Source organism: Mixophyes fleayi, unplaced genomic scaffold, assembly GCF_038048845.1.
Source record: "Mixophyes fleayi isolate aMixFle1 unplaced genomic scaffold, aMixFle1.hap1 Scaffold_3454, whole genome shotgun sequence".
NCBI classification, from domain to species: domain Eukaryota; kingdom Metazoa; phylum Chordata; class Amphibia; order Anura; family Limnodynastidae; genus Mixophyes; species Mixophyes fleayi.
This window is the reverse complement of record NW_027447456.1, coordinates 11-22,554: the sequence shown is the minus strand read 5'-3', so window position 1 is coordinate 22,554 and position 22,544 is coordinate 11. Positions and strand designations below refer to the sequence as shown.

The 22,544-nt window shown below is 45.7% G+C and overlaps 20 non-coding genes across 20 annotated transcripts; all 20 read right to left on the bottom strand.

The window, feature by feature from the left end:
* Positions 1 to 1,684: 1,684 nt before the first annotated feature.
* On the bottom strand, positions 1,685 to 1,875 carry LOC142131433 (U2 spliceosomal RNA). Its single transcript, XR_012686407.1, has one exon. It is a non-coding gene; the product is annotated as a U2 spliceosomal RNA (small nuclear RNA).
* An 814-nt stretch (positions 1,876 to 2,689) lies between these two features.
* LOC142131432 (U2 spliceosomal RNA) lies at positions 2,690 to 2,880 on the bottom strand. Its single transcript, XR_012686406.1, has one exon. It is a non-coding gene; the product is annotated as a U2 spliceosomal RNA (small nuclear RNA).
* An 814-nt stretch (positions 2,881 to 3,694) lies between these two features.
* Positions 3,695 to 3,885, bottom strand: LOC142131431 (U2 spliceosomal RNA). Its single transcript, XR_012686405.1, has one exon. It is a non-coding gene; the product is annotated as a U2 spliceosomal RNA (small nuclear RNA).
* An 814-nt stretch (positions 3,886 to 4,699) lies between these two features.
* On the bottom strand, positions 4,700 to 4,890 carry LOC142131429 (U2 spliceosomal RNA). The gene has a single exon (XR_012686404.1). It is a non-coding gene; the product is annotated as a U2 spliceosomal RNA (small nuclear RNA).
* An 814-nt stretch (positions 4,891 to 5,704) lies between these two features.
* Positions 5,705 to 5,895, bottom strand: LOC142131427 (U2 spliceosomal RNA). The gene has a single exon (XR_012686402.1). It is a non-coding gene; the product is annotated as a U2 spliceosomal RNA (small nuclear RNA).
* Positions 5,896 to 6,709: 814 nt separating this feature from the next.
* LOC142131426 (U2 spliceosomal RNA) lies at positions 6,710 to 6,900 on the bottom strand. Its single transcript, XR_012686401.1, has one exon. It is a non-coding gene; the product is annotated as a U2 spliceosomal RNA (small nuclear RNA).
* Positions 6,901 to 7,714: 814 nt separating this feature from the next.
* Positions 7,715 to 7,905, bottom strand: LOC142131425 (U2 spliceosomal RNA). Its single transcript, XR_012686400.1, has one exon. It is a non-coding gene; the product is annotated as a U2 spliceosomal RNA (small nuclear RNA).
* An 814-nt stretch (positions 7,906 to 8,719) lies between these two features.
* LOC142131424 (U2 spliceosomal RNA) lies at positions 8,720 to 8,910 on the bottom strand. Its single transcript, XR_012686399.1, has one exon. It is a non-coding gene; the product is annotated as a U2 spliceosomal RNA (small nuclear RNA).
* An 814-nt stretch (positions 8,911 to 9,724) lies between these two features.
* LOC142131423 (U2 spliceosomal RNA) lies at positions 9,725 to 9,915 on the bottom strand. The gene has a single exon (XR_012686398.1). It is a non-coding gene; the product is annotated as a U2 spliceosomal RNA (small nuclear RNA).
* An 814-nt stretch (positions 9,916 to 10,729) lies between these two features.
* Positions 10,730 to 10,920, bottom strand: LOC142131422 (U2 spliceosomal RNA). Its single transcript, XR_012686397.1, has one exon. It is a non-coding gene; the product is annotated as a U2 spliceosomal RNA (small nuclear RNA).
* An 814-nt stretch (positions 10,921 to 11,734) lies between these two features.
* On the bottom strand, positions 11,735 to 11,925 carry LOC142131421 (U2 spliceosomal RNA). The gene has a single exon (XR_012686396.1). It is a non-coding gene; the product is annotated as a U2 spliceosomal RNA (small nuclear RNA).
* An 814-nt stretch (positions 11,926 to 12,739) lies between these two features.
* Positions 12,740 to 12,930, bottom strand: LOC142131420 (U2 spliceosomal RNA). The gene has a single exon (XR_012686395.1). It is a non-coding gene; the product is annotated as a U2 spliceosomal RNA (small nuclear RNA).
* Positions 12,931 to 13,744: 814 nt separating this feature from the next.
* LOC142131438 (U2 spliceosomal RNA) lies at positions 13,745 to 13,926 on the bottom strand. Its single transcript, XR_012686411.1, has one exon. It is a non-coding gene; the product is annotated as a U2 spliceosomal RNA (small nuclear RNA).
* Positions 13,927 to 15,478: 1,552 nt separating this feature from the next.
* On the bottom strand, positions 15,479 to 15,669 carry LOC142131418 (U2 spliceosomal RNA). The gene has a single exon (XR_012686394.1). It is a non-coding gene; the product is annotated as a U2 spliceosomal RNA (small nuclear RNA).
* Positions 15,670 to 16,483: 814 nt separating this feature from the next.
* On the bottom strand, positions 16,484 to 16,674 carry LOC142131417 (U2 spliceosomal RNA). The gene has a single exon (XR_012686393.1). It is a non-coding gene; the product is annotated as a U2 spliceosomal RNA (small nuclear RNA).
* Positions 16,675 to 17,488: 814 nt separating this feature from the next.
* On the bottom strand, positions 17,489 to 17,679 carry LOC142131443 (U2 spliceosomal RNA). Its single transcript, XR_012686414.1, has one exon. It is a non-coding gene; the product is annotated as a U2 spliceosomal RNA (small nuclear RNA).
* Positions 17,680 to 18,493: 814 nt separating this feature from the next.
* Positions 18,494 to 18,684, bottom strand: LOC142131442 (U2 spliceosomal RNA). Its single transcript, XR_012686413.1, has one exon. It is a non-coding gene; the product is annotated as a U2 spliceosomal RNA (small nuclear RNA).
* An 814-nt stretch (positions 18,685 to 19,498) lies between these two features.
* LOC142131440 (U2 spliceosomal RNA) lies at positions 19,499 to 19,689 on the bottom strand. The gene has a single exon (XR_012686412.1). It is a non-coding gene; the product is annotated as a U2 spliceosomal RNA (small nuclear RNA).
* Positions 19,690 to 20,503: 814 nt separating this feature from the next.
* Positions 20,504 to 20,694, bottom strand: LOC142131428 (U2 spliceosomal RNA). Its single transcript, XR_012686403.1, has one exon. It is a non-coding gene; the product is annotated as a U2 spliceosomal RNA (small nuclear RNA).
* An 814-nt stretch (positions 20,695 to 21,508) lies between these two features.
* LOC142131416 (U2 spliceosomal RNA) lies at positions 21,509 to 21,699 on the bottom strand. The gene has a single exon (XR_012686392.1). It is a non-coding gene; the product is annotated as a U2 spliceosomal RNA (small nuclear RNA).
* Positions 21,700 to 22,544: the final 845 nt, after the last annotated feature.

Below are 22,544 nucleotides of genomic sequence, written 5' to 3'. Positions count from 1 at the left end.
TCTCCTTTGCTGCACAAAAAGTGGGCAGGTCCTAAAGGTATGGTTAGCTGCCCCACACAGGTCACATTTTCTTTCATCAGGGCACCTGTTGGCTTCATGCCCCTCCCTGCCACAATTTTTACAAAATTTTCCTTTTGTACAATCCTGCATCAAGTGTCCAAACTGAAAACATTTTCTACAATACTGGGGTTGATTTGGGTAAAAAAGGAAGCATCTACTCCCACCAATCGAAAAGTTTGAAGGGGGGTGCATTGTTCCTCCAATATCATTGCTGTCAATCTTCAACTTCGCCCAGAATTTTATTTTCCCATTAGGGATAAGATATTTATTCTTCAACCGTTCACCAGCTTTGACGTACTCGCAGTACCTCCTCAGGAAGGCCTGTATATACTCTATCCCCAGGTAAGGGTTGTAGGAATGCACAGTGATTGGTATTTCTTGCCCTGAGAATAGACTAGACACCACAATCCCGCCCAATATAGGGCTATCCTTGTGTTTTCTCAAGATCTCAAAAACTCTTATACAGTCATTCCAAGTGAAAAAAGTAACATCGTAAAGCCCTTGTCTTGGAAAATCTTGCAGGCATAAAATATCGCTACTTAACTGAACTCTGCAGAACTTTTCCAGGACTTCCTTGCAAATGTAATCCAAATTACAGGACTCTTTTCTTTCTTCATCCACAGCAAAACGAATGGTGTTCTTTAAAGCAGCCATACTGCCAGTCGCACAATCCAAGATACCAAGGCTCCCAGACGATCACTCCCCGCCGCCGGGAGGCCCCACGGAAGGACCTCCAGAAAAACCCCCTGACCAGACCACGCTGGGCAATAAACCCTACACGTGATCTTGGCCAGAAGGCCGAGAAGCGATAACCCGAAATGGGACCCAGGAAAGCGCCCGCTTCTCAGGCTAGGCCTGACAACTGTAGGAGACAGCCACGCCACACGCCGTATACTTTATTTAGCGGCGGCCCACAACACTCCATTGCTGCACATTCTAGGCCCGACTAGCCTGAAAAGCCTGACACCTTCACTGGGACCCTCTTTACACCTCTCTGTCTGCAAAGGCACGCACATGAGCCGAGGACTTTTCAAACGAGATGCCTGCAAAATTTGCATGAACTCCTCCCCTTGACCATAAGTGCAACGACGCCCGCTGATTAGTCGGCCTGCCGTTCCGTCCTCGTCTCCCCAGGCAATTAATCACACTGTCTGCCCAGCTTCTTTCGGAATATTCACAGCATGTCACAGAAACAGCACTTCAAGGTGCATCACAATTGTTTCTCGGGCCACCGGCAAGTAAATAGACAAGGAAGCTGCATGCTGCAACAGCAGGGTTCTAAAAGGTGTGTCATAATCCTCACTTGCCTTTATTCCGTCACTGGGTCCACAAGAGGGAGACACACTACGTCAGATTAATAGTTTCATTCATTCGGAGATCCAATTGAATTAGCAAATCACAAGTTGCTCCATTAAAGAAATAATTGGATCAATGCAGTAATCCTTTTGGACAAAGAAAAGGGTCTTCTTATCTGCAAATGCTTGTTTGCTAAGAGAGATAAGAAACAAAACAACAAAAAGACACAATAAATTGACACGAAATAAGACACAGGAGACAAAAATCTGTTCTTATGGATTTTTGTTGCTGAAAAGAGACATGATTCTATTTTTGGATAACTGGATAAGAGAAGTGCACCGGTCCTGGAAGTACTGCAATACCAGGTCAATGCGTGGAGTGGACAGAGCAAGCTCTTCTTCCATCTCCCTGTTCTAAAAATCCATTTAATATATGGCCCCCAGATAGGGGGCGTATCAGATATTAAACTGATAAGAACAGATACTACACTTGATCTTAGCCAAAAGGCCGAGAAGCGATAACCCGAAATGGGACCCAGGAAAGCGCCCGCTTCTCAGGCTAGGCCTGACAACTGTAGGAGACAGCCACGCCACACGCCGTATACTTTATTTAGCGGCGGCCCACAACACTCCATTGCTGCACATTCTAGGCCCGACTAGCCTGAAAAGCCTGACACCTTCACTGGGACCCTCTTTACACCTCTCTGTCTGCAAAGGCACGCACATGAGCCGAGGACTTTTCAAACGAGATGCCTGCAAAATTTGCATGAACTCCTCCCCTTGACCATAAGTGCAACGACGCCCGCTGATTAGTCGGCCTGCCGTTCCGTCCTCGTCTCCCCAGGCAATTAATCACACTGTCTGCCCAGCTTCTTTCGGAATATTCACAGCATGTCACAGAAACAGCACTTCAAGGTGCATCACAATTGTTTCTCGGGCCACCGGCAAGTAAATAGACAAGGAAGCTGCATGCTGCAACAGCAGGGTTCTAAAAGGTGTGTCATAATCCTCACTTGCCTTTATTCCGTCACTGGGTCCACAAGAGGGAGACACACTACGTCAGATTAATAGTTTCATTCATTCGGAGATCCAATTGAATTAGCAAATCACAAGTTGCTCCATTAAAGAAATAATTGGATCAATGCAGTAATCCTTTTGGACAAAGAAAAGGGTCTTCTTATCTGCAAATGCTTGTTTGCTAAGAGAGATAAGAAACAAAACAACAAAAAGACACAATAAATTGACACGAAATAAGACACAGGAGACAAAAATCTGTTCTTATGGATTTTTGTTGCTGAAAAGAGACATGATTCTATTTTTGGATAACTGGATAAGAGAAGTGCACCGGTCCTGGAAGTACTGCAATACCAGGTCAATGCGTGGAGTGGACAGAGCAAGCTCTTCTTCCATCTCCCTGTTCTAAAAATCCATTTAATATATGGCCCCCAGATAGGGGGCGTATCAGATATTAAACTGATAAGAACAGATACTACACTTGATCTTAGCCAAAAGGCCGAGAAGCGATAACCCGAAATGGGACCCAGGAAAGCGCCCGCTTCTCAGGCTAGGCCTGACAACTGTAGGAGACAGCCACGCCACACGCCGTATACTTTATTTAGCGGCGGCCCACAACACTCCATTGCTGCACATTCTAGGCCCGACTAGCCTGAAAAGCCTGACACCTTCACTGGGACCCTCTTTACACCTCTCTGTCTGCAAAGGCACGCACATGAGCCGAGGACTTTTCAAACGAGATGCCTGCAAAATTTGCATGAACTCCTCCCCTTGACCATAAGTGCAACGACGCCCGCTGATTAGTCGGCCTGCCGTTCCGTCCTCGTCTCCCCAGGCAATTAATCACACTGTCTGCCCAGCTTCTTTCGGAATATTCACAGCATGTCACAGAAACAGCACTTCAAGGTGCATCACAATTGTTTCTCGGGCCACCGGCAAGTAAATAGACAAGGAAGCTGCATGCTGCAACAGCAGGGTTCTAAAAGGTGTGTCATAATCCTCACTTGCCTTTATTCCGTCACTGGGTCCACAAGAGGGAGACACACTACGTCAGATTAATAGTTTCATTCATTCGGAGATCCAATTGAATTAGCAAATCACAAGTTGCTCCATTAAAGAAATAATTGGATCAATGCAGTAATCCTTTTGGACAAAGAAAAGGGTCTTCTTATCTGCAAATGCTTGTTTGCTAAGAGAGATAAGAAACAAAACAACAAAAAGACACAATAAATTGACACGAAATAAGACACAGGAGACAAAAATCTGTTCTTATGGATTTTTGTTGCTGAAAAGAGACATGATTCTATTTTTGGATAACTGGATAAGAGAAGTGCACCGGTCCTGGAAGTACTGCAATACCAGGTCAATGCGTGGAGTGGACAGAGCAAGCTCTTCTTCCATCTCCCTGTTCTAAAAATCCATTTAATATATGGCCCCCAGATAGGGGGCGTATCAGATATTAAACTGATAAGAACAGATACTACACTTGATCTTAGCCAAAAGGCCGAGAAGCGATAACCCGAAATGGGACCCAGGAAAGCGCCCGCTTCTCAGGCTAGGCCTGACAACTGTAGGAGACAGCCACGCCACACGCCGTATACTTTATTTAGCGGCGGCCCACAACACTCCATTGCTGCACATTCTAGGCCCGACTAGCCTGAAAAGCCTGACACCTTCACTGGGACCCTCTTTACACCTCTCTGTCTGCAAAGGCACGCACATGAGCCGAGGACTTTTCAAACGAGATGCCTGCAAAATTTGCATGAACTCCTCCCCTTGACCATAAGTGCAACGACGCCCGCTGATTAGTCGGCCTGCCGTTCCGTCCTCGTCTCCCCAGGCAATTAATCACACTGTCTGCCCAGCTTCTTTCGGAATATTCACAGCATGTCACAGAAACAGCACTTCAAGGTGCATCACAATTGTTTCTCGGGCCACCGGCAAGTAAATAGACAAGGAAGCTGCATGCTGCAACAGCAGGGTTCTAAAAGGTGTGTCATAATCCTCACTTGCCTTTATTCCGTCACTGGGTCCACAAGAGGGAGACACACTACGTCAGATTAATAGTTTCATTCATTCGGAGATCCAATTGAATTAGCAAATCACAAGTTGCTCCATTAAAGAAATAATTGGATCAATGCAGTAATCCTTTTGGACAAAGAAAAGGGTCTTCTTATCTGCAAATGCTTGTTTGCTAAGAGAGATAAGAAACAAAACAACAAAAAGACACAATAAATTGACACGAAATAAGACACAGGAGACAAAAATCTGTTCTTATGGATTTTTGTTGCTGAAAAGAGACATGATTCTATTTTTGGATAACTGGATAAGAGAAGTGCACCGGTCCTGGAAGTACTGCAATACCAGGTCAATGCGTGGAGTGGACAGAGCAAGCTCTTCTTCCATCTCCCTGTTCTAAAAATCCATTTAATATATGGCCCCCAGATAGGGGGCGTATCAGATATTAAACTGATAAGAACAGATACTACACTTGATCTTAGCCAAAAGGCCGAGAAGCGATAACCCGAAATGGGACCCAGGAAAGCGCCCGCTTCTCAGGCTAGGCCTGACAACTGTAGGAGACAGCCACGCCACACGCCGTATACTTTATTTAGCGGCGGCCCACAACACTCCATTGCTGCACATTCTAGGCCCGACTAGCCTGAAAAGCCTGACACCTTCACTGGGACCCTCTTTACACCTCTCTGTCTGCAAAGGCACGCACATGAGCCGAGGACTTTTCAAACGAGATGCCTGCAAAATTTGCATGAACTCCTCCCCTTGACCATAAGTGCAACGACGCCCGCTGATTAGTCGGCCTGCCGTTCCGTCCTCGTCTCCCCAGGCAATTAATCACACTGTCTGCCCAGCTTCTTTCGGAATATTCACAGCATGTCACAGAAACAGCACTTCAAGGTGCATCACAATTGTTTCTCGGGCCACCGGCAAGTAAATAGACAAGGAAGCTGCATGCTGCAACAGCAGGGTTCTAAAAGGTGTGTCATAATCCTCACTTGCCTTTATTCCGTCACTGGGTCCACAAGAGGGAGACACACTACGTCAGATTAATAGTTTCATTCATTCGGAGATCCAATTGAATTAGCAAATCACAAGTTGCTCCATTAAAGAAATAATTGGATCAATGCAGTAATCCTTTTGGACAAAGAAAAGGGTCTTCTTATCTGCAAATGCTTGTTTGCTAAGAGAGATAAGAAACAAAACAACAAAAAGACACAATAAATTGACACGAAATAAGACACAGGAGACAAAAATCTGTTCTTATGGATTTTTGTTGCTGAAAAGAGACATGATTCTATTTTTGGATAACTGGATAAGAGAAGTGCACCGGTCCTGGAAGTACTGCAATACCAGGTCAATGCGTGGAGTGGACAGAGCAAGCTCTTCTTCCATCTCCCTGTTCTAAAAATCCATTTAATATATGGCCCCCAGATAGGGGGCGTATCAGATATTAAACTGATAAGAACAGATACTACACTTGATCTTAGCCAAAAGGCCGAGAAGCGATAACCCGAAATGGGACCCAGGAAAGCGCCCGCTTCTCAGGCTAGGCCTGACAACTGTAGGAGACAGCCACGCCACACGCCGTATACTTTATTTAGCGGCGGCCCACAACACTCCATTGCTGCACATTCTAGGCCCGACTAGCCTGAAAAGCCTGACACCTTCACTGGGACCCTCTTTACACCTCTCTGTCTGCAAAGGCACGCACATGAGCCGAGGACTTTTCAAACGAGATGCCTGCAAAATTTGCATGAACTCCTCCCCTTGACCATAAGTGCAACGACGCCCGCTGATTAGTCGGCCTGCCGTTCCGTCCTCGTCTCCCCAGGCAATTAATCACACTGTCTGCCCAGCTTCTTTCGGAATATTCACAGCATGTCACAGAAACAGCACTTCAAGGTGCATCACAATTGTTTCTCGGGCCACCGGCAAGTAAATAGACAAGGAAGCTGCATGCTGCAACAGCAGGGTTCTAAAAGGTGTGTCATAATCCTCACTTGCCTTTATTCCGTCACTGGGTCCACAAGAGGGAGACACACTACGTCAGATTAATAGTTTCATTCATTCGGAGATCCAATTGAATTAGCAAATCACAAGTTGCTCCATTAAAGAAATAATTGGATCAATGCAGTAATCCTTTTGGACAAAGAAAAGGGTCTTCTTATCTGCAAATGCTTGTTTGCTAAGAGAGATAAGAAACAAAACAACAAAAAGACACAATAAATTGACACGAAATAAGACACAGGAGACAAAAATCTGTTCTTATGGATTTTTGTTGCTGAAAAGAGACATGATTCTATTTTTGGATAACTGGATAAGAGAAGTGCACCGGTCCTGGAAGTACTGCAATACCAGGTCAATGCGTGGAGTGGACAGAGCAAGCTCTTCTTCCATCTCCCTGTTCTAAAAATCCATTTAATATATGGCCCCCAGATAGGGGGCGTATCAGATATTAAACTGATAAGAACAGATACTACACTTGATCTTAGCCAAAAGGCCGAGAAGCGATAACCCGAAATGGGACCCAGGAAAGCGCCCGCTTCTCAGGCTAGGCCTGACAACTGTAGGAGACAGCCACGCCACACGCCGTATACTTTATTTAGCGGCGGCCCACAACACTCCATTGCTGCACATTCTAGGCCCGACTAGCCTGAAAAGCCTGACACCTTCACTGGGACCCTCTTTACACCTCTCTGTCTGCAAAGGCACGCACATGAGCCGAGGACTTTTCAAACGAGATGCCTGCAAAATTTGCATGAACTCCTCCCCTTGACCATAAGTGCAACGACGCCCGCTGATTAGTCGGCCTGCCGTTCCGTCCTCGTCTCCCCAGGCAATTAATCACACTGTCTGCCCAGCTTCTTTCGGAATATTCACAGCATGTCACAGAAACAGCACTTCAAGGTGCATCACAATTGTTTCTCGGGCCACCGGCAAGTAAATAGACAAGGAAGCTGCATGCTGCAACAGCAGGGTTCTAAAAGGTGTGTCATAATCCTCACTTGCCTTTATTCCGTCACTGGGTCCACAAGAGGGAGACACACTACGTCAGATTAATAGTTTCATTCATTCGGAGATCCAATTGAATTAGCAAATCACAAGTTGCTCCATTAAAGAAATAATTGGATCAATGCAGTAATCCTTTTGGACAAAGAAAAGGGTCTTCTTATCTGCAAATGCTTGTTTGCTAAGAGAGATAAGAAACAAAACAACAAAAAGACACAATAAATTGACACGAAATAAGACACAGGAGACAAAAATCTGTTCTTATGGATTTTTGTTGCTGAAAAGAGACATGATTCTATTTTTGGATAACTGGATAAGAGAAGTGCACCGGTCCTGGAAGTACTGCAATACCAGGTCAATGCGTGGAGTGGACAGAGCAAGCTCTTCTTCCATCTCCCTGTTCTAAAAATCCATTTAATATATGGCCCCCAGATAGGGGGCGTATCAGATATTAAACTGATAAGAACAGATACTACACTTGATCTTAGCCAAAAGGCCGAGAAGCGATAACCCGAAATGGGACCCAGGAAAGCGCCCGCTTCTCAGGCTAGGCCTGACAACTGTAGGAGACAGCCACGCCACACGCCGTATACTTTATTTAGCGGCGGCCCACAACACTCCATTGCTGCACATTCTAGGCCCGACTAGCCTGAAAAGCCTGACACCTTCACTGGGACCCTCTTTACACCTCTCTGTCTGCAAAGGCACGCACATGAGCCGAGGACTTTTCAAACGAGATGCCTGCAAAATTTGCATGAACTCCTCCCCTTGACCATAAGTGCAACGACGCCCGCTGATTAGTCGGCCTGCCGTTCCGTCCTCGTCTCCCCAGGCAATTAATCACACTGTCTGCCCAGCTTCTTTCGGAATATTCACAGCATGTCACAGAAACAGCACTTCAAGGTGCATCACAATTGTTTCTCGGGCCACCGGCAAGTAAATAGACAAGGAAGCTGCATGCTGCAACAGCAGGGTTCTAAAAGGTGTGTCATAATCCTCACTTGCCTTTATTCCGTCACTGGGTCCACAAGAGGGAGACACACTACGTCAGATTAATAGTTTCATTCATTCGGAGATCCAATTGAATTAGCAAATCACAAGTTGCTCCATTAAAGAAATAATTGGATCAATGCAGTAATCCTTTTGGACAAAGAAAAGGGTCTTCTTATCTGCAAATGCTTGTTTGCTAAGAGAGATAAGAAACAAAACAACAAAAAGACACAATAAATTGACACGAAATAAGACACAGGAGACAAAAATCTGTTCTTATGGATTTTTGTTGCTGAAAAGAGACATGATTCTATTTTTGGATAACTGGATAAGAGAAGTGCACCGGTCCTGGAAGTACTGCAATACCAGGTCAATGCGTGGAGTGGACAGAGCAAGCTCTTCTTCCATCTCCCTGTTCTAAAAATCCATTTAATATATGGCCCCCAGATAGGGGGCGTATCAGATATTAAACTGATAAGAACAGATACTACACTTGATCTTAGCCAAAAGGCCGAGAAGCGATAACCCGAAATGGGACCCAGGAAAGCGCCCGCTTCTCAGGCTAGGCCTGACAACTGTAGGAGACAGCCACGCCACACGCCGTATACTTTATTTAGCGGCGGCCCACAACACTCCATTGCTGCACATTCTAGGCCCGACTAGCCTGAAAAGCCTGACACCTTCACTGGGACCCTCTTTACACCTCTCTGTCTGCAAAGGCACGCACATGAGCCGAGGACTTTTCAAACGAGATGCCTGCAAAATTTGCATGAACTCCTCCCCTTGACCATAAGTGCAACGACGCCCGCTGATTAGTCGGCCTGCCGTTCCGTCCTCGTCTCCCCAGGCAATTAATCACACTGTCTGCCCAGCTTCTTTCGGAATATTCACAGCATGTCACAGAAACAGCACTTCAAGGTGCATCACAATTGTTTCTCGGGCCACCGGCAAGTAAATAGACAAGGAAGCTGCATGCTGCAACAGCAGGGTTCTAAAAGGTGTGTCATAATCCTCACTTGCCTTTATTCCGTCACTGGGTCCACAAGAGGGAGACACACTACGTCAGATTAATAGTTTCATTCATTCGGAGATCCAATTGAATTAGCAAATCACAAGTTGCTCCATTAAAGAAATAATTGGATCAATGCAGTAATCCTTTTGGACAAAGAAAAGGGTCTTCTTATCTGCAAATGCTTGTTTGCTAAGAGAGATAAGAAACAAAACAACAAAAAGACACAATAAATTGACACGAAATAAGACACAGGAGACAAAAATCTGTTCTTATGGATTTTTGTTGCTGAAAAGAGACATGATTCTATTTTTGGATAACTGGATAAGAGAAGTGCACCGGTCCTGGAAGTACTGCAATACCAGGTCAATGCGTGGAGTGGACAGAGCAAGCTCTTCTTCCATCTCCCTGTTCTAAAAATCCATTTAATATATGGCCCCCAGATAGGGGGCGTATCAGATATTAAACTGATAAGAACAGATACTACACTTGATCTTAGCCAAAAGGCCGAGAAGCGATAACCCGAAATGGGACCCAGGAAAGCGCCCGCTTCTCAGGCTAGGCCTGACAACTGTAGGAGACAGCCACGCCACACGCCGTATACTTTATTTAGCGGCGGCCCACAACACTCCATTGCTGCACATTCTAGGCCCGACTAGCCTGAAAAGCCTGACACCTTCACTGGGACCCTCTTTACACCTCTCTGTCTGCAAAGGCACGCACATGAGCCGAGGACTTTTCAAACGAGATGCCTGCAAAATTTGCATGAACTCCTCCCCTTGACCATAAGTGCAACGACGCCCGCTGATTAGTCGGCCTGCCGTTCCGTCCTCGTCTCCCCAGGCAATTAATCACACTGTCTGCCCAGCTTCTTTCGGAATATTCACAGCATGTCACAGAAACAGCACTTCAAGGTGCATCACAATTGTTTCTCGGGCCACCGGCAAGTAAATAGACAAGGAAGCTGCATGCTGCAACAGCAGGGTTCTAAAAGGTGTGTCATAATCCTCACTTGCCTTTATTCCGTCACTGGGTCCACAAGAGGGAGACACACTACGTCAGATTAATAGTTTCATTCATTCGGAGATCCAATTGAATTAGCAAATCACAAGTTGCTCCATTAAAGAAATAATTGGATCAATGCAGTAATCCTTTTGGACAAAGAAAAGGGTCTTCTTATCTGCAAATGCTTGTTTGCTAAGAGAGATAAGAAACAAAACAACAAAAAGACACAATAAATTGACACGAAATAAGACACAGGAGACAAAAATCTGTTCTTATGGATTTTTGTTGCTGAAAAGAGACATGATTCTATTTTTGGATAACTGGATAAGAGAAGTGCACCGGTCCTGGAAGTACTGCAATACCAGGTCAATGCGTGGAGTGGACAGAGCAAGCTCTTCTTCCATCTCCCTGTTCTAAAAATCCATTTAATATATGGCCCCCAGATAGGGGGCGTATCAGATATTAAACTGATAAGAACAGATACTACACTTGATCTTAGCCAAAAGGCCGAGAAGCGATAACCCGAAATGGGACCCAGGAAAGCGCCCGCTTCTCAGGCTAGGCCTGACAACTGTAGGAGACAGCCACGCCACACGCCGTATACTTTATTTAGCGGCGGCCCACAACACTCCATTGCTGCACATTCTAGGCCCGACTAGCCTGAAAAGCCTGACACCTTCACTGGGACCCTCTTTACACCTCTCTGTCTGCAAAGGCACGCACATGAGCCGAGGACTTTTCAAACGAGATGCCTGCAAAATTTGCATGAACTCCTCCCCTTGACCATAAGTGCAACGACGCCCGCTGATTAGTCGGCCTGCCGTTCCGTCCTCGTCTCCCCAGGCAATTAATCACACTGTCTGCCCAGCTTCTTTCGGAATATTCACAGCATGTCACAGAAACAGCACTTCAAGGTGCATCACAATTGTTTCTCGGGCCACCGGCAAGTAAATAGACAAGGAAGCTGCATGCTGCAACAGCAGGGTTCTAAAAGGTGTGTCATAATCCTCACTTGCCTTTATTCCGTCACTGGGTCCACAAGAGGGAGACACACTACGTCAGATTAATAGTTTCATTCATTCGGAGATCCAATTGAATTAGCAAATCACAAGTTGCTCCATTAAAGAAATAATTGGATCAATGCAGTAATCCTTTTGGACAAAGAAAAGGGTCTTCTTATCTGCAAATGCTTGTTTGCTAAGAGAGATAAGAAACAAAACAACAAAAAGACACAATAAATTGACACGAAATAAGACACAGGAGACAAAAATCTGTTCTTATGGATTTTTGTTGCTGAAAAGAGACATGATTCTATTTTTGGATAACTGGATAAGAGAAGTGCACCGGTCCTGGAAGTACTGCAATACCAGGTCAATGCGTGGAGTGGACAGAGCAAGCTCTTCTTCCATCTCCCTGTTCTAAAAATCCATTTAATATATGGCCCCCAGATAGGGGGCGTATCAGATATTAAACTGATAAGAACAGATACTACACTTGATCTTAGCCAAAAGGCCGAGAAGCGATAACCCGAAATGGGACCCAGGAAAGCGCCCGCTTCTCAGGCTAGGCCTGACAACTGTAGGAGACAGCCACGCCACACGCCGTATACTTTATTTAGCGGCGGCCCACAACACTCCATTGCTGCACATTCTAGGCCCGACTAGCCTGAAAAGCCTGACACCTTCACTGGGACCCTCTTTACACCTCTCTGTCTGCAAAGGCACGCACATGAGCCGAGGACTTTTCAAACGAGATGCCTGCAAAATTTGCATGAACTCCTCCCCTTGACCATAAGTGCAACGACGCCCGCTGATTAGTCGGCCTGCCGTTCCGTCCTCGTCTCCCCAGGCAATTAATCACACTGTCTGCCCAGCTTCTTTCGGAATATTCACAGCATGTCACAGAAACAGCACTTCAAGGTGCATCACAATTGTTTCTCGGGCCACCGGCAAGTAAATAGACAAGGAAGCTGCATGCTGCAACAGCAGGGTTCTAAAAGGTGTGTCATAATCCTCACTTGCCTTTATTCCGTCACTGGGTCCACAAGAGGGAGACACACTACGTCAGATTAATAGTTTCATTCATTCGGAGATCCAATTGAATTAGCAAATCACAAGTTGCTCCATTAAAGAAATAATTGGATCAATGCAGTAATCCTTTTGGACAAAGAAAAGGGTCTTCTTATCTGCAAATGCTTGTTTGCTAAGAGAGATAAGAAACAAAACAACAAAAAGACACAATAAATTGACACGAAATAAGACACAGGAGACAAAAATCTGTTCTTATGGATTTTTGTTGCTGAAAAGAGACATGATTCTATTTTTGGATAACTGGATAAGAGAAGTGCACCGGTCCTGGAAGTACTGCAATACCAGGTCAATGCGTGGAGTGGACAGAGCAAGCTCTTCTTCCATCTCCCTGTTCTAAAAATCCATTTAATATATGGCCCCCAGATAGGGGGCGTATCAGATATTAAACTGATAAGAACAGATACTACACTTGATCTTAGCCAAAAGGCCGAGAAGCGATAACCCGAAATGGGACCCAGGAAAGCGCCCGCTTCTCAGGCTAGGCCTGACAACTGTAGGAGACAGCCACGCCACACGCCGTATACTTTATTTAGCGGCGGCCCACAACACTCCATTGCTGCACATTCTAGGCCCGACTAGCCTGAAAAGCCTGACACCTTCACTGGGACCCTCTTTACACCTCTCTGTCTGCAAAGGCACGCACATGAGCCGAGGACTTTTCAAACGAGATGCCTGCAAAATTTGCATGAACTCCTCCCCTTGACCATAAGTGCAACGACGCCCGCTGATTAGTCGGCCTGCCGTTCCGTCCTCGTCTCCCCAGGCAATTAATCACACTGTCTGCCCAGCTTCTTTCGGAATATTCACAGCATGTCACAGAAACAGCACTTCAAGGTGCATCACAATTGTTTCTCGGGCCACCGGCAAGTAAATAGACAAGGAAGCTGCATGCTGCAACAGCAGGGTTCTAAAAGGTGTGTCATAATCCTCACTTGCCTTTATTCCGTCACTGGGTCCACAAGAGGGAGACACACTACGTCAGATTAATAGTTTCATTCATTCGGAGATCCAATTGAATTAGCAAATCACAAGTTGCTCCATTAAAGAAATAATTGGATCAATGCAGTAATCCTTTTGGACAAAGAAAAGGGTCTTCTTATCTGCAAATGCTTGTTTGCTAAGAGAGATAAGAAACAAAACAACAAAAAGACACAATAAATTGACACGAAATAAGACACAGGAGACAAAAATCTGTTCTTATGGATTTTTGTTGCTGAAAAGAGACATGATTCTATTTTTGGATAACTGGATAAGAGAAGTGCACCGGTCCTGGAAGTACTGCAATACCAGGTCAATGCGTGGAGTGGACAGAGCAAGCTCTTCTTCCATCTCCCTGTTCTAAAAATCCATTTAATATATGGCCCCCAGATAGGGGGCGTATCAGATATTAAACTGATAAGAACAGATTTTTTTTTTTTTTTTATTGAAAGCCTAGGTAGTCTGAAAGACTCCAATCAGTGCTCTCGTGCCCAAGTGTCCGAAAAAATAAGTGAAAACTTAAAAAACGTGCACAAGGGATGCAGAACTGGCCCTCCTCAATAAAGGAAGGGCCCTAGTCCCCGACCCCCGGATCCATAAGGACCCTTAGGGGGCAAGGGTCTTCAGACCCCCCTTCGCTGCGAGGCTAGGGGGGGTCCCTTTGGCCCTGGGATCCACCGAGGCTTCACCCAGGGCTCGACAACTAGCTCACCCCCGGGAGGGTGAGCCAACGATGGGGTTTTCAGGGGGACCGGAACCTGATGGCCACACAGCCCCCCCTAGATCTTCGGGGGTATAGAGCCCATAAGGACCTTATCCGCACCCTAAAATCCGTGAATAAAACATAGAAAAAAGTGGAGTGACAAAACAGGTGAGAAAATAAATAGTGCCGTGTATAACGGCCCCAGCCTTTCGGCCGAGATGTTAAAAATTATTCCTGCCTAGCCAAAAGGCCGGGGCAAGGAAAGGTGTGTGGCATGAAAGTGGGGTTTGTGCAAAGTGCCGCATCAAGTGAGGGTCCCACGCCCCAAGTGATTTTGGCACCCCTGGGTCACCACTCCAGGGGCTCTAGCCCAGGCTTTCAAAGCCACCGGCCCTCTGGCCAGACCAAGCTTTCCCATGGTCCTTTCAGGCACAGGCAAACCCTACTCAGACAGGTACTCACTTGATCTTAGCCAAAAGGCCGAGAAGCGATAACCCGAAATGGGACCCAGGAAAGCGCCCGCTTCTCAGGCTAGGCCTGACAACTGTAGGAGACAGCCACGCCACACGCCGTATACTTTATTTAGCGGCGGCCCACAACACTCCATTGCTGCACATTCTAGGCCCGACTAGCCTGAAAAGCCTGACACCTTCACTGGGACCCTCTTTACACCTCTCTGTCTGCAAAGGCACGCACATGAGCCGAGGACTTTTCAAACGAGATGCCTGCAAAATTTGCATGAACTCCTCCCCTTGACCATAAGTGCAACGACGCCCGCTGATTAGTCGGCCTGCCGTTCCGTCCTCGTCTCCCCAGGCAATTAATCACACTGTCTGCCCAGCTTCTTTCGGAATATTCACAGCATGTCACAGAAACAGCACTTCAAGGTGCATCACAATTGTTTCTCGGGCCACCGGCAAGTAAATAGACAAGGAAGCTGCATGCTGCAACAGCAGGGTTCTAAAAGGTGTGTCATAATCCTCACTTGCCTTTATTCCGTCACTGGGTCCACAAGAGGGAGACACACTACGTCAGATTAATAGTTTCATTCATTCGGAGATCCAATTGAATTAGCAAATCACAAGTTGCTCCATTAAAGAAATAATTGGATCAATGCAGTAATCCTTTTGGACAAAGAAAAGGGTCTTCTTATCTGCAAATGCTTGTTTGCTAAGAGAGATAAGAAACAAAACAACAAAAAGACACAATAAATTGACACGAAATAAGACACAGGAGACAAAAATCTGTTCTTATGGATTTTTGTTGCTGAAAAGAGACATGATTCTATTTTTGGATAACTGGATAAGAGAAGTGCACCGGTCCTGGAAGTACTGCAATACCAGGTCAATGCGTGGAGTGGACAGAGCAAGCTCTTCTTCCATCTCCCTGTTCTAAAAATCCATTTAATATATGGCCCCCAGATAGGGGGCGTATCAGATATTAAACTGATAAGAACAGATACTACACTTGATCTTAGCCAAAAGGCCGAGAAGCGATAACCCGAAATGGGACCCAGGAAAGCGCCCGCTTCTCAGGCTAGGCCTGACAACTGTAGGAGACAGCCACGCCACACGCCGTATACTTTATTTAGCGGCGGCCCACAACACTCCATTGCTGCACATTCTAGGCCCGACTAGCCTGAAAAGCCTGACACCTTCACTGGGACCCTCTTTACACCTCTCTGTCTGCAAAGGCACGCACATGAGCCGAGGACTTTTCAAACGAGATGCCTGCAAAATTTGCATGAACTCCTCCCCTTGACCATAAGTGCAACGACGCCCGCTGATTAGTCGGCCTGCCGTTCCGTCCTCGTCTCCCCAGGCAATTAATCACACTGTCTGCCCAGCTTCTTTCGGAATATTCACAGCATGTCACAGAAACAGCACTTCAAGGTGCATCACAATTGTTTCTCGGGCCACCGGCAAGTAAATAGACAAGGAAGCTGCATGCTGCAACAGCAGGGTTCTAAAAGGTGTGTCATAATCCTCACTTGCCTTTATTCCGTCACTGGGTCCACAAGAGGGAGACACACTACGTCAGATTAATAGTTTCATTCATTCGGAGATCCAATTGAATTAGCAAATCACAAGTTGCTCCATTAAAGAAATAATTGGATCAATGCAGTAATCCTTTTGGACAAAGAAAAGGGTCTTCTTATCTGCAAATGCTTGTTTGCTAAGAGAGATAAGAAACAAAACAACAAAAAGACACAATAAATTGACACGAAATAAGACACAGGAGACAAAAATCTGTTCTTATGGATTTTTGTTGCTGAAAAGAGACATGATTCTATTTTTGGATAACTGGATAAGAGAAGTGCACCGGTCCTGGAAGTACTGCAATACCAGGTCAATGCGTGGAGTGGACAGAGCAAGCTCTTCTTCCATCTCCCTGTTCTAAAAATCCATTTAATATATGGCCCCCAGATAGGGGGCGTATCAGATATTAAACTGATAAGAACAGATACTACACTTGATCTTAGCCAAAAGGCCGAGAAGCGATAACCCGAAATGGGACCCAGGAAAGCGCCCGCTTCTCAGGCTAGGCCTGACAACTGTAGGAGACAGCCACGCCACACGCCGTATACTTTATTTAGCGGCGGCCCACAACACTCCATTGCTGCACATTCTAGGCCCGACTAGCCTGAAAAGCCTGACACCTTCACTGGGACCCTCTTTACACCTCTCTGTCTGCAAAGGCACGCACATGAGCCGAGGACTTTTCAAACGAGATGCCTGCAAAATTTGCATGAACTCCTCCCCTTGACCATAAGTGCAACGACGCCCGCTGATTAGTCGGCCTGCCGTTCCGTCCTCGTCTCCCCAGGCAATTAATCACACTGTCTGCCCAGCTTCTTTCGGAATATTCACAGCATGTCACAGAAACAGCACTTCAAGGTGCATCACAATTGTTTCTCGGGCCACCGGCAAGTAAATAGACAAGGAAGCTGCATGCTGCAACAGCAGGGTTCTAAAAGGTGTGTCATAATCCTCACTTGCCTTTATTCCGTCACTGGGTCCACAAGAGGGAGACACACTACGTCAGATTAATAGTTTCATTCATTCGGAGATCCAATTGAATTAGCAAATCACAAGTTGCTCCATTAAAGAAATAATTGGATCAATGCAGTAATCCTTTTGGACAAAGAAAAGGGTCTTCTTATCTGCAAATGCTTGTTTGCTAAGAGAGATAAGAAACAAAACAACAAAAAGACACAATAAATTGACACGAAATAAGACACAGGAGACAAAAATCTGTTCTTATGGATTTTTGTTGCTGAAAAGAGACATGATTCTATTTTTGGATAACTGGATAAGAGAAGTGCACCGGTCCTGGAAGTACTGCAATACCAGGTCAATGCGTGGAGTGGACAGAGCAAGCTCTTCTTCCATCTCCCTGTTCTAAAAATCCATTTAATATATGGCCCCCAGATAGGGGGCGTATCAGATATTAAACTGATAAGAACAGATACTACACTTGATCTTAGCCAAAAGGCCGAGAAGCGATAACCCGAAATGGGACCCAGGAAAGCGCCCGCTTCTCAGGCTAGGCCTGACAACTGTAGGAGACAGCCACGCCACACGCCGTATACTTTATTTAGCGGCGGCCCACAACACTCCATTGCTGCACATTCTAGGCCCGACTAGCCTGAAAAGCCTGACACCTTCACTGGGACCCTCTTTACACCTCTCTGTCTGCAAAGGCACGCACATGAGCCGAGGACTTTTCAAACGAGATGCCTGCAAAATTTGCATGAACTCCTCCCCTTGACCATAAGTGCAACGACGCCCGCTGATTAGTCGGCCTGCCGTTCCGTCCTCGTCTCCCCAGGCAATTAATCACACTGTCTGCCCAGCTTCTTTCGGAATATTCACAGCATGTCACAGAAACAGCACTTCAAGGTGCATCACAATTGTTTCTCGGGCCACCGGCAAGTAAATAGACAAGGAAGCTGCATGCTGCAACAGCAGGGTTCTAAAAGGTGTGTCATAATCCTCACTTGCCTTTATTCCGTCACTGGGTCCACAAGAGGGAGACACACTACGTCAGATTAATAGTTTCATTCATTCGGAGATCCAATTGAATTAGCAAATCACAAGTTGCTCCATTAAAGAAATAATTGGATCAATGCAGTAATCCTTTTGGACAAAGAAAAGGGTCTTCTTATCTGCAAATGCTTGTTTGCTAAGAGAGATAAGAAACAAAACAACAAAAAGACACAATAAATTGACACGAAATAAGACACAGGAGACAAAAATCTGTTCTTATGGATTTTTGTTGCTGAAAAGAGACATGATTCTATTTTTGGATAACTGGATAAGAGAAGTGCACCGGTCCTGGAAGTACTGCAATACCAGGTCAATGCGTGGAGTGGACAGAGCAAGCTCTTCTTCCATCTCCCTGTTCTAAAAATCCATTTAATATATGGCCCCCAGATAGGGGGCGTATCAGATATTAAACTGATAAGAACAGATACTACACTTGATCTTAGCCAAAAGGCCGAGAAGCGATAACCCGAAATGGGACCCAGGAAAGCGCCCGCTTCTCAGGCTAGGCCTGACAACTGTAGGAGACAGCCACGCCACACGCCGTATACTTTATTTAGCGGCGGCCCACAACACTCCATTGCTGCACATTCTAGGCCCGACTAGCCTGAAAAGCCTGACACCTTCACTGGGACCCTCTTTACACCTCTCTGTCTGCAAAGGCACGCACATGAGCCGAGGACTTTTCAAACGAGATGCCTGCAAAATTTGCATGAACTCCTCCCCTTGACCATAAGTGCAACGACGCCCGCTGATTAGTCGGCCTGCCGTTCCGTCCTCGTCTCCCCAGGCAATTAATCACACTGTCTGCCCAGCTTCTTTCGGAATATTCACAGCATGTCACAGAAACAGCACTTCAAGGTGCATCACAATTGTTTCTCGGGCCACCGGCAAGTAAATAGACAAGGAAGCTGCATGCTGCAACAGCAGGGTTCTAAAAGGTGTGTCATAATCCTCACTTGCCTTTATTCCGTCACTGGGTCCACAAGAGGGAGACACACTACGTCAGATTAATAGTTTCATTCATTCGGAGATCCAATTGAATTAGCAAATCACAAGTTGCTCCATTAAAGAAATAATTGGATCAATGCAGTAATCCTTTTGGACAAAGAAAAGGGTCTTCTTATCTGCAAATGCTTGTTTGCTAAGAGAGATAAGAAACAAAACAACAAAAAGACACAATAAATTGACACGAAATAAGACACAGGAGACAAAAATCTGTTCTTATGGATTTTTGTTGCTGAAAAGAGACATGATTCTATTTTTGGATAACTGGATAAGAGAAGTGCACCGGTCCTGGAAGTACTGCAATACCAGGTCAATGCGTGGAGTGGACAGAGCAAGCTCTTCTTCCATCTCCCTGTTCTAAAAATCCATTTAATATATGGCCCCCAGATAGGGGGCGTATCAGATATTAAACTGATAAGAACAGATACTACACTTGATCTTAGCCAAAAGGCCGAGAAGCGATAACCCGAAATGGGACCCAGGAAAGCGCCCGCTTCTCAGGCTAGGCCTGACAACTGTAGGAGACAGCCACGCCACACGCCGTATACTTTATTTAGCGGCGGCCCACAACACTCCATTGCTGCACATTCTAGGCCCGACTAGCCTGAAAAGCCTGACACCTTCACTGGGACCCTCTTTACACCTCTCTGTCTGCAAAGGCACGCACATGAGCCGAGGACTTTTCAAACGAGATGCCTGCAAAATTTGCATGAACTCCTCCCCTTGACCATAAGTGCAACGACGCCCGCTGATTAGTCGGCCTGCCGTTCCGTCCTCGTCTCCCCAGGCAATTAATCACACTGTCTGCCCAGCTTCTTTCGGAATATTCACAGCATGTCACAGAAACAGCACTTCAAGGTGCATCACAATTGTTTCTCGGGCCACCGGCAAGTAAATAGACAAGGAAGCTGCATGCTGCAACAGCAGGGTTCTAAAAGGTGTGTCATAATCCTCACTTGCCTTTATTCCGTCACTGGGTCCACAAGAGGGAGACACACTACGTCAGATTAATAGTTTCATTCATTCGGAGATCCAATTGAATTAGCAAATCACAAGTTGCTCCATTAAAGAAATAATTGGATCAATGCAGTAATCCTTTTGGACAAAGAAAAGGGTCTTCTTATCTGCAAATGCTTGTTTGCTAAGAGAGATAAGAAACAAAACAACAAAAAGACACAATAAATTGACACGAAATAAGACACAGGAGACAAAAATCTGTTCTTATGGATTTTTGTTGCTGAAAAGAGACATGATTCTATTTTTGGATAACTGGATAAGAGAAGTGCACCGGTCCTGGAAGTACTGCAATACCAGGTCAATGCGTGGAGTGGACAGAGCAAGCTCTTCTTCCATCTCCCTGTTCTAAAAATCCATTTAATATATGGCCCCCAGATAGGGGGCGTATCAGATATTAAACTGATAAGAACAGATACTACACTTGATCTTAGCCAAAAGGCCGAGAAGCGATAACCCGAAATGGGACCCAGGAAAGCGCCCGCTTCTCAGGCTAGGCCTGACAACTGTAGGAGACAGCCACGCCACACGCCGTATACTTTATTTAGCGGCGGCCCACAACACTCCATTGCTGCACATTCTAGGCCCGACTAGCCTGAAAAGCCTGACACCTTCACTGGGACCCTCTTTACACCTCTCTGTCTGCAAAGGCACGCACATGAGCCGAGGACTTTTCAAACGAGATGCCTGCAAAATTTGCATGAACTCCTCCCCTTGACCATAAGTGCAACGACGCCCGCTGATTAGTCGGCCTGCCGTTCCGTCCTCGTCTCCCCAGGCAATTAATCACACTGTCTGCCCAGCTTCTTTCGGAATATTCACAGCATGTCACAGAAACAGCACTTCAAGGTGCATCACAATTGTTTCTCGGGCCACCGGCAAGTAAATAGACAAGGAAGCTGCATGCTGCAACAGCAGGGTTCTAAAAGGTGTGTCATAATCCTCACTTGCCTTTATTCCGTCACTGGGTCCACAAGAGGGAGACACACTACGTCAGATTAATAGTTTCATTCATTCGGAGATCCAATTGAATTAGCAAATCACAAGTTGCTCCATTAAAGAAATAATTGGATCAATGCAGTAATCCTTTTGGACAAAGAAAAGGGTCTTCTTATCTGCAAATGCTTGTTTGCTAAGAGAGATAAGAAACAAAACAACAAAAAGACACAATAAATTGACACGAAATAAGACACAGGAGACAAAAATCTGTTCTTATGGATTTTTGTTGCTGAAAAGAGACATGATTCTATTTTTGGATAACTGGATAAGAGAAGTGCACCGGTCCTGGAAGTACTGCAATACCAGGTCAATGCGTGGAGTGGACAGAGCAAGCTCTTCTTCCATCTCCCTGTTCTAAAAATCCATTTAATATATGGCCCCCAGATAGGGGGCGTATCAGATATTAAACTGATAAGAACAGATACTACACTTGATCTTAGCCAAAAGGCCGAGAAGCGATAACCCGAAATGGGACCCAGGAAAGCGCCCGCTTCTCAGGCTAGGCCTGACAACTGTAGGAGACAGCCACGCCACACGCCGTATACTTTATTTAGCGGCGGCCCACAACACTCCATTGCTGCACATTCTAGGCCCGACTAGCCTGAAAAGCCTGACACCTTCACTGGGACCCTCTTTACACCTCTCTGTCTGCAAAGGCACGCACATGAGCCGAGGACTTTTCAAACGAGATGCCTGCAAAATTTGCATGAACTCCTCCCCTTGACCATAAGTGCAACGACGCCCGCTGATTAGTCGGCCTGCCGTTCCGTCCTCGTCTCCCCAGGCAATTAATCACACTGTCTGCCCAGCTTCTTTCGGAATATTCACAGCATGTCACAGAAACAGCACTTCAAGGTGCATCACAATTGTTTCTCGGGCCACCGGCAAGTAAATAGACAAGGAAGCTGCATGCTGCAACAGCAGGGTTCTAAAAGGTGTGTCATAATCCTCACTTGCCTTTATTCCGTCACTGGGTCCACAAGAGGGAGACACACTACGTCAGATTAATAGTTTCATTCATTCGGAGATCCAATTGAATTAGCAAATCACAAGTTGCTCCATTAAAGAAATAATTGGATCAATGCAGTAATCCTTTTGGACAAAGAAAAGGGTCTTCTTATCTGCAAATGCTTGTTTGCTAAGAGAGATAAGAAACAAAACAACAAAAAGACACAATAAATTGACACGAAATAAGACACAGGAGACAAAAATCTGTTCTTATGGATTTTTGTTGCTGAAAAGAGACATGATTCTATTTTTGGATAACTGGATAAGAGAAGTGCACCGGTCCTGGAAGTACTGCAA